Raw genomic sequence first — 8123 nt, 5'->3', positions numbered from 1 at the left:
CCCGACCGCTCCGGGGCCTCGGCGCGCCCCGCCCGCGCCCCCCGCCGCAGCCCCGGCGTCGCCGCGGGGACCTGCGGGCCTGGGGGAGGCCCTGGCGCCCGGGGCCCGGGGGCGGGTGAGGGACGCGCGCAGCTCCAGGCTCACGGACGGGCTGTCTCAGTGCGACCCCAGCAGGGCCTTCGCTGGTCTGTGCGTGTGCTAAGGAACGTTTCTGTGCCATAGGCGATCTCCCAAATTTTCCAGGCCCGAAGGACCATAAAGTAACTCACCATTAAGCTCTATCAAAGGTTTAAAAAGTAGCAAATATTTTACCTTTTGCTGATAACCTGAAAGGCATCTGGGGGTCTTTTCATAGCTCCCGAATCCTAAGTATCACTGATCATTACATTGTAGCTTAGGAGACGCGGAGGGTCCAGCGCTAGCTACACTACTTTTGCTGTAGGTGTTCTGTCTGCTTGTTAGTTTTTTGCTGTATTTTTTTAGTAAAGTTATTATCTTAACTTTTTCCAAAACAGTGGTGGGTGCAAGAATGTAAGTATAATCTCATCTATAAACATCCACGCATGTATACCCTATTAACTGTTACTTGCAGTTGGTTTAATATTGTTTAATGAAAAGGTATAATTTATATACTTCTGGATTGGATTATTTTTCTGTTAGAGTTAGGGACTAGGTCCTTCGTAAACTACTTGTATTTAATGAATGCATGCATTTTGAAACAAAACCTGATAGCAACCAGAATTTTTTGGAATAAAAGCTGATAGCAGCCAGAGGCCTTCTGCCTTCTCCTTGTAACTTAGCGTTATAAATATACAATAACTTTTTTTTCAGATTTAGATGTGCTAATAAATTCCCCTGCAACTTGGTATGTGACTCTCTCTGAAGAAGTGAATGATTTGCTGCTATTTTTTTTGTATTTTATTTAACCTCAAATATACAACAGTTTTTTGAGCCTGTGAGACCCCTACTTGGCACCCAGAATTTGCACCTGCCTTTCCTGGGGCTTCCGGTCATCCCCCTGTTTTGATTCTAGTTTCATTTAAGTAAAAATATTCATGCACCATATTTAAAAATTCACCTTAAGAGAGTATGGCAAAAGTGTGTTCCTTTACATTACTTTTAATCTCAATTCAAAAGTTCTGATGGGCCCAGATAGATTTACGTTGGGTCCCGGACAAGTCTGTCCCTGGGTATGTCTTGGGTGTAGCTGTCCCAGTGGGCCATCTGCAGTGCATCTCAGACCTAACCTGTGCTGGGTTTTTCTTTCTTTGTAAAAGAGGACCAAGATGGCAGGTGAAAAGGGAGCATAACCTGTTGCCCTTCGGTTTTGTTCCCGGTGCCCCTTCCCTTGGTAGCTGGCCAGCCTCTCTGCCCACCGATACCAGGCCACTCCCCTCGTGCCCGACAGCCAGTCCCTCCACACCTAGACTCCACCAAGCCTGCTCCTCAGGGAGAGCCTGCAGCGGTTGGCATACACTGCAATCCACGAGCCTGTTCAGGAACACCGCAGGCCGAAGCGTGGCCTGGTGGTAAGAGGCACTGGGTACTTGTTCCGTCACTGTATGTCATGTTCTCTGGTCCCCGCTCTTGGTCCCCTAGACCCTCCCTGTACCTTCCTCCCTCTCGGGGTTGCTGGAGGCCACTTCCTGCCCCACCGAACATCATCCCGGAGTCAACTGTCAGCCACCGTGTGGGTTTCCTCCCTGTCTGGGCCAGAGTCTTTGGTGCTGGGTTCAGGTCCCAGCTTTGTAACCTCAAGGAACTCTGTAAACGTTCTCTGCCCTGGTTTCCCTCAGTAAAAAGGGAGTAAATAAACCTCAGTGAGTTGAATGAGTATGGCGAAACTTAATTAGTGCCCAGAAGCTGCTGTGAGATTTATAGATGAAACGGCGTGTTATTGCAAAATGTTGACATCATGAATTTCAGACTCCAGAGTCCACAGGCATTTTCTTTTGCATTTTACAGATGCTTTACTCGAGGAAAAAAGAACTGTCTCTCCTTTTAACATGCTGGAGAAACTACTCTCTTTTTTTTTTTTTTACGCTCTCTCCATTACACACTCCTATTACAGCTAAGAATTCCTTTGTAGCTAAAATTCTCCATGTTCATGAGAACTATATTTCTCTTTTCAAGTTCAGAGATGCACAAATCATTTACAACAACCAAATAAATCTGTAACAGTCTATGTTGTTTGCATGTCTCTGTGTATTTGTGTGTTGGAGAGTAAATAAACCCCTAACTGAACCATCACCTCTGTATGAGTAGTTTTTGCTGATGTAAGCAATAATTTAAGCTGTCAAAAGTAAAGTCATATCTGATCTTACATTCTCTTTGCAAGGGGAAAAAAACAGCAAGGGAGTATGATCTGTGCCACCCACTCACGGAGTCTTAGATGGTATCTTTCTTTTTTTTTTTTTTTTAATCTTAATGACTATCTCCAGCCACCTTTGCTAATCAAATCAGCACTGACATGTGTCAGCGAACTCAGCATCACCTCCCTGCAGATGTTCTTCCTGCTCTGATGACTAATAATACTAGTGACTAATACTTATCCAGCCCTTACTATGAGCTAGATATGAGCCTAAGGGTTTCATGCCTTTTCTCTATATAGCCATGATTTTCAGCAGGTGCGCTGCAGGAGGCCCACTGATGCGACACAAGAATTTTTAAAACATGCAGTACCTGACTATTGAGGCAGGGGCACTGACCTCTTTTCCCTTAGATTGTCACATTAAAAAATGACAACAGCCAACACAACAATAACCATCCGGTGTGTATGAATGAAAATTGTACTTATTTTTTATCAGGTCAGAAAAAAAAAATAATATATTTTTTGCTGTGCCACAGAATTTTAGTAACAGTTTATAGGTGCCATCAAATAAAAAAGGTTGAAAATTGCTGGTATATAGCATTACAGGCAGCCACTTCCAAGCAACTGGGGTAGGCTTGAAAAATGAAAACACCTGGCTTTCCCTGTCTAGACCTTCCATTTATATCCACAGCCTCTCCACAGTGTGAACTAAAGTTCAACATGATTGCTGTGAGGATCTGCACAATTCTTAATCACTCTATTCAACAAGCATTTACTGAGCTTCTCCTAATGTAGACTTACAGTCACACATCCCACTGCAGCGGTTCTCAAAGGGGACAGTGCCACCCCCTGGTGGGCATTTTGGAAACCTGTGAGGTGTCTCTCGGTTGTCACCATGAATGGAAGGGACAGCCAAATGTGGTAGGTGCTCTGCAATATACAGGAAAGTCCCACGCAACAAAGAATGACCCTGAGTGCCATGGAATGTTCCATGTCCCACTGGAAATGTTTGTAATGATCAGAGCTAAAAACCTAACTCCATTTTCCATATAAACACAAAATACTTCATGTTTGAGAATCTTTGCATTTTTTCAGTATCCACTGAATTTTCAAAAAAATGCATCTACTGTGTAAATGGAGAAAAATATGCACTTGTTTTGTTCAGAGCTTTATAAAAAGTTCTTCATGTTTTAGAAAATCACCATCAGCAAAGATGTTCATGATATTTGAGTTGCGAACATAATAAAACAGACAAATCAGGCATCTAGTGGTCACATCCACGGCGACCGTCCATATAGATGTCAGTGTCTGTGTATTTCATTGGACTACTGATATAGTCACACAAAAGTATTCACATGAAAGTTACATATTTAATGGTAACTTACTTTACTAATTCACTTTATTCTATATAAAATAGTTTGGGCATTATATTATCTCTAATGTATGTAGATAGGTTGTTTCATCTATGATTCTCATTTCAGGGTAGTAAAGCATTTGCTAGGAAGGGACATTGGGTCGGAGGGGATTGAACACTACTGCTTTCCTTATTAAGAAAGTAAATTATGATGCAGGAATTTTTTTTTAAGTTTAACCCAACATATTCTTTTCCAGACTTTCTGATAAAGTGTGCCAGCATCTTTCTTGGGTCAAATGGGACAGGTCTAGTCAAGTGGATTTATAGTCCAATCTCACTCAGCTCCTTTGGGGGATATTCCCATCACCCTCTAAGGCAACTAATATAATACCTACGTTACAACGAGGAATCCGGGGAATGGACAAAGGTTCCCAAGTCCCACAGTTAGTCAGCTAGCGAGGAGAGGTCACGGTTCCCACAGCCCACCCTGTGGCTGCCCACCAGAGAGCAGCTGATGTGTTTGGCCTGTGTCCCCCTCCCCCTCCCCGTCTTTTTCTGTCTCCTTAACCCCTCATTGTCTGACTTTCCTACCCCATCACTGGAAAGTTGCTTTCTTTAAAGTTAATAACCTCCAAATACTCAAATCTATTCTAGCACGTTACCTGTAGTAGAAAATTATAATTACTCGTTTCACATTATTTGTTAATTCACTAATTACCTCTACCAGTGGTTCTCAGTCCTGAGTACATCTGGGTTACCATGGAGATCTTTTAAATTTACACGTTTGTTTTGTAATAGGTAATATGTAACCATGGCTCACAACCTGACAAAGGGGCCTTCCTCCTGCCCCTGTCTCCAGAGGCAACCAATGTGTCCAGCTTCCTATGTATCCAGGAGCTTTGAAAAAATACAGACTGTACTCCAGGAAACTCAGGCCTAATAAGTAGCTATTTTGAAAAGTAAAGTAGTTTTTACTCACTGGCAAGGTTGAGGAGACCTAAACTCTTTCTAAAGTTTTTGGCCTTTTTTGAGTCACCGGGATTACAAAGTAAATGTTTTCTACCATTTGGAAAATTAAACCTGACTGAATCTCTCCCCTGATGAGAACCGTTTCATGGCTCCCCATGCCAAAACTGCCACCAACTGAACGGGTGTCCCCAGGGGGCGGGCAGTCCTGTGGTCAGATCCACTTGGGAAAGGCCCTATTATCATGTCCAACACTAGGAAATGCAAAAGGCGTGTTAGTATGTTGCCCAAAATCTGCTTTGTTTAAATGTCGTAATGACAGCGAAGCCCTTAGCCCAATGTCTGGCTCATGGCATGGGCTGAAAGAATGCTGCTAATTCTTATTAACCACTCTATCTTATATCCTCTAACACAGTCTCTTTTCTGGGACTTTCTCACTTGTAAAGACTTAACAAGTCATTTGTAGCCGTTTGTTTAACTCCTGTTTTCTTCACCGGCCTGCAAGCCCCATGGGCGTGGGACCATATGTACTGTTTCCCACTGTAGAGCTTCCCCCTCACCCCCGCCGCCCCCGCCTGTCACAGAATGATGCACGGTGCTCAGGAAAACAGGTGCCATCTGGACAGTATTGATACTGTTTTTTAAATCAGTTCCCCGAATTTGATTAACCAAGAAACCCTTTTACCATGTAAGAGTGCTAATCATCACACAGAACAAGGATTCCTTTACAAATATTTTGGACCACACTGGTCTATAGGTTAAAATTCAGGTACCTTCCATGGCGCAGAGAATGCTCTGGTGGGCCTTGTGCCACCCCCTGCCCATGCTTTCCTGTCTTGTACTTGCTGTTCCCTCCCTGCCTCCCACCCCTTGTCTGACCAGCTCGCATTCAACCCCCAAGATCCCACCCGTCGTGGCCCTCACCAGATCAGGCTGAAGTCACTCATGCCCTTGTCTTGCATGGCCCGCAGGACCCCCAGCTCCTCACAGACAAACATTTACCTTACCTTTCCCTCAACGATGCCTGTGATGTAATGCTCAACTTAGAAACGGTTGGTAAACAAACAACTAATTTTCTCTTCCAATTAAAATTTCATCTCGGAATGGCATTATATAAAATTACCAAATGAACTATGGTTTGGGATCTCAATCTATAATAACCCAATGGGTCAAGGGATACACAGAACAAAATCATCAGTGAATTGGCAGGGATTAGAATGAGCCTCAGCTAACCCTCGTGTTGTGCGTCATTAAATCTACACGTGGGCAGGAAGAGGTAGGCGCCCGGCCAGCACAGACTTTTATGATTAATGAGGCTGGCCTCACAAGAGCTGGTGACTATAATTCAGGTTAGATGAAAACAGAGCTGTTCAAGGGCTGAGAATGTCAGAACCATGACCCTGGAGTCGTCCCCAGTGGGTCAGGACACATACTCTTTGGACTTCTATCCTGGGCTCATGAATAAGAGCATGTGATAGGAGGGTGATTCAGATAAACCTAACTTGACACAATAACAATGATACGAGCTCTTCTGCAGATGAATGGCCAAAGTTTCAAAGGCTTCTTTCTTCGGTGACATCATTTTTGGGTAAATGGCTATTAAGTCAGTTGGTTTTATTATTGCACCACTATCCCTGACTCATCTGTTGCATAACAAATTCATACATCCAGTTTACTAATGCACTCACCAACTTGCATATCCCCACACAAATAATTATGGAATTGAATTGTGACTCCCAGGAACCCAAAGACAAACTCCACAGAATTCCTGCTGGCAGCAAGCTCACAATCTAACTGGAGGGAAAGATAGGTAAACAAGTGTATAATGTTATGTGACAGATGGATAATTACAGATTGGAAAGAAGTGCTAGCAGAGCAAGGAAGGATGGGTGCCTGCTTCTGCTTTGGGGGTGAGGGCAAGGGAAGGTTTTTGAGAGGGCAATTATGAACTGAATCCAGGAGTCTGCTTGACTGACCAGGTGGACAGTTCCAGCAGAGGGAGTTGGACAGCTCCAAGTGGACAGCCCCCCAATTCAGCCTGCACAAATCCATCACATCTTCTCCCCCTGGCATGAACCAGACTTGACGTGGTCTCAGCAATCAAGAATTGTTCAGCATCAGTCTATAAATAGTTTCTTGAGCATTTACTATGTAGCATGCACTGTTTTAATATAACAGCTAGCAAAAGAGGGGAGGTCCCTGCCTTCCAGGAGTTTTCATTCTAGTGAGAAAATAGATTAGAAAAAAGAACCCAAATAGAATTCTAAATATATCAGTGTGATGAGGAAAGAGAAATGGGGTGATGACACAGAAAGAGGTGGGAAGAGAGCAGGCAACATTGCATAAGAACATGGCATTTAAGCTGGGACCTGAATGGCAAGAAAAAGCCAACCAGGCCAGGGAGCAGAGCATTGCCCAGAGGGGTACAGCCAGTGCAAAGGCTCCAAGGTGGGAAAAGTTTGGATAGCAAGGGGAACAAGAGTAGACCTGATGACTATGGCAGAGACACCCAAGTGAGAGAAGCAGAAACTAAGTGCATTGGAAGAGGCAAGCTCAGGGGTCCCCAGCCATTCAGAGAGTCAAGCAGAGCAATGCTCTGGGTCATCCAAGCGATGGCTGATCTTCATGAGTCAGGATGATAGCTCATCACTGAGGGTTATTTTTCCCTGTGAGCCCTAATCAACATGTCAGAAAGTCAGAAGGGGACTGCAAAAGTTAAGGCAGCACCAGAATGTTTGGACTAAGGAGAGACAACTGAGGCAGCCTACAGTATGCAGAAACTCAGGCCACCCGAGCACCAGGACTCATTCCCAGGATCATTAAACCCTGGGTCCAAATCGGCAACAAAAGAATCCAAGTCCTAGAGGCAGTCTAAGAGAAGACATAAAGGTTAGACCACTAGACTACCATGAAACTAGATCCAGCTAGACCACTGGATCCCAGGGTCAGAAGAAGGAGCCCCACCAGATATCAGAGGGCATAGGAAAAAGGGGGTGGTATTGCTTGGGTCTTATCAGAAATGGCTCAAGAACTGAAATGGGAAGGAGGGGTAGGCTGAGAGGCTGCGAATTATCTCTGCCTGTGAGCTCTACCCCATCAGTCACCAGGCTGGAGGGCTGACTCATCTCCTCTCCTTCACCACCACCACCCCCTCCACCTCCACCCCCACCTCCACCCCCACCCACTGTCAGTGAGTCACTGCAGGCTGTTGCTAACCCCTCTGAACTAGCTCCTGAATCTGCGTCCTGCTCCTGTTCACATTGGAACTGCTTTTTTGCACCTTCTCTCTCGCAAGACAGAGTGGAAAACTCAAGGAGAGGAGAGTCAGACAGCCTGGTGACTAGCTGTGTGGTGTGGGGTAGTCATTTAACCTGTCTGTACCTCAGTTTCCTCACCTATAGACTGAGACTAGTCACAGACTTCATGGGGCTGTTAGAAGGGTTGGTGGAAGAACTTTGTAAAATCAAAAACTCTCTACAAACATAGGTATTT

The sequence above is a fragment of the Miniopterus natalensis genome, chromosome 6, assembly GCF_054644295.1.
Source record: "Miniopterus natalensis isolate mMinNat1 chromosome 6, mMinNat1.hap1, whole genome shotgun sequence".
Taxonomy (NCBI): Eukaryota; Metazoa; Chordata; class Mammalia; order Chiroptera; family Miniopteridae; genus Miniopterus; species Miniopterus natalensis.
The sequence above is the reverse complement of the archived record's forward strand: the minus strand, read 5'-3'. Positions refer to the sequence as shown.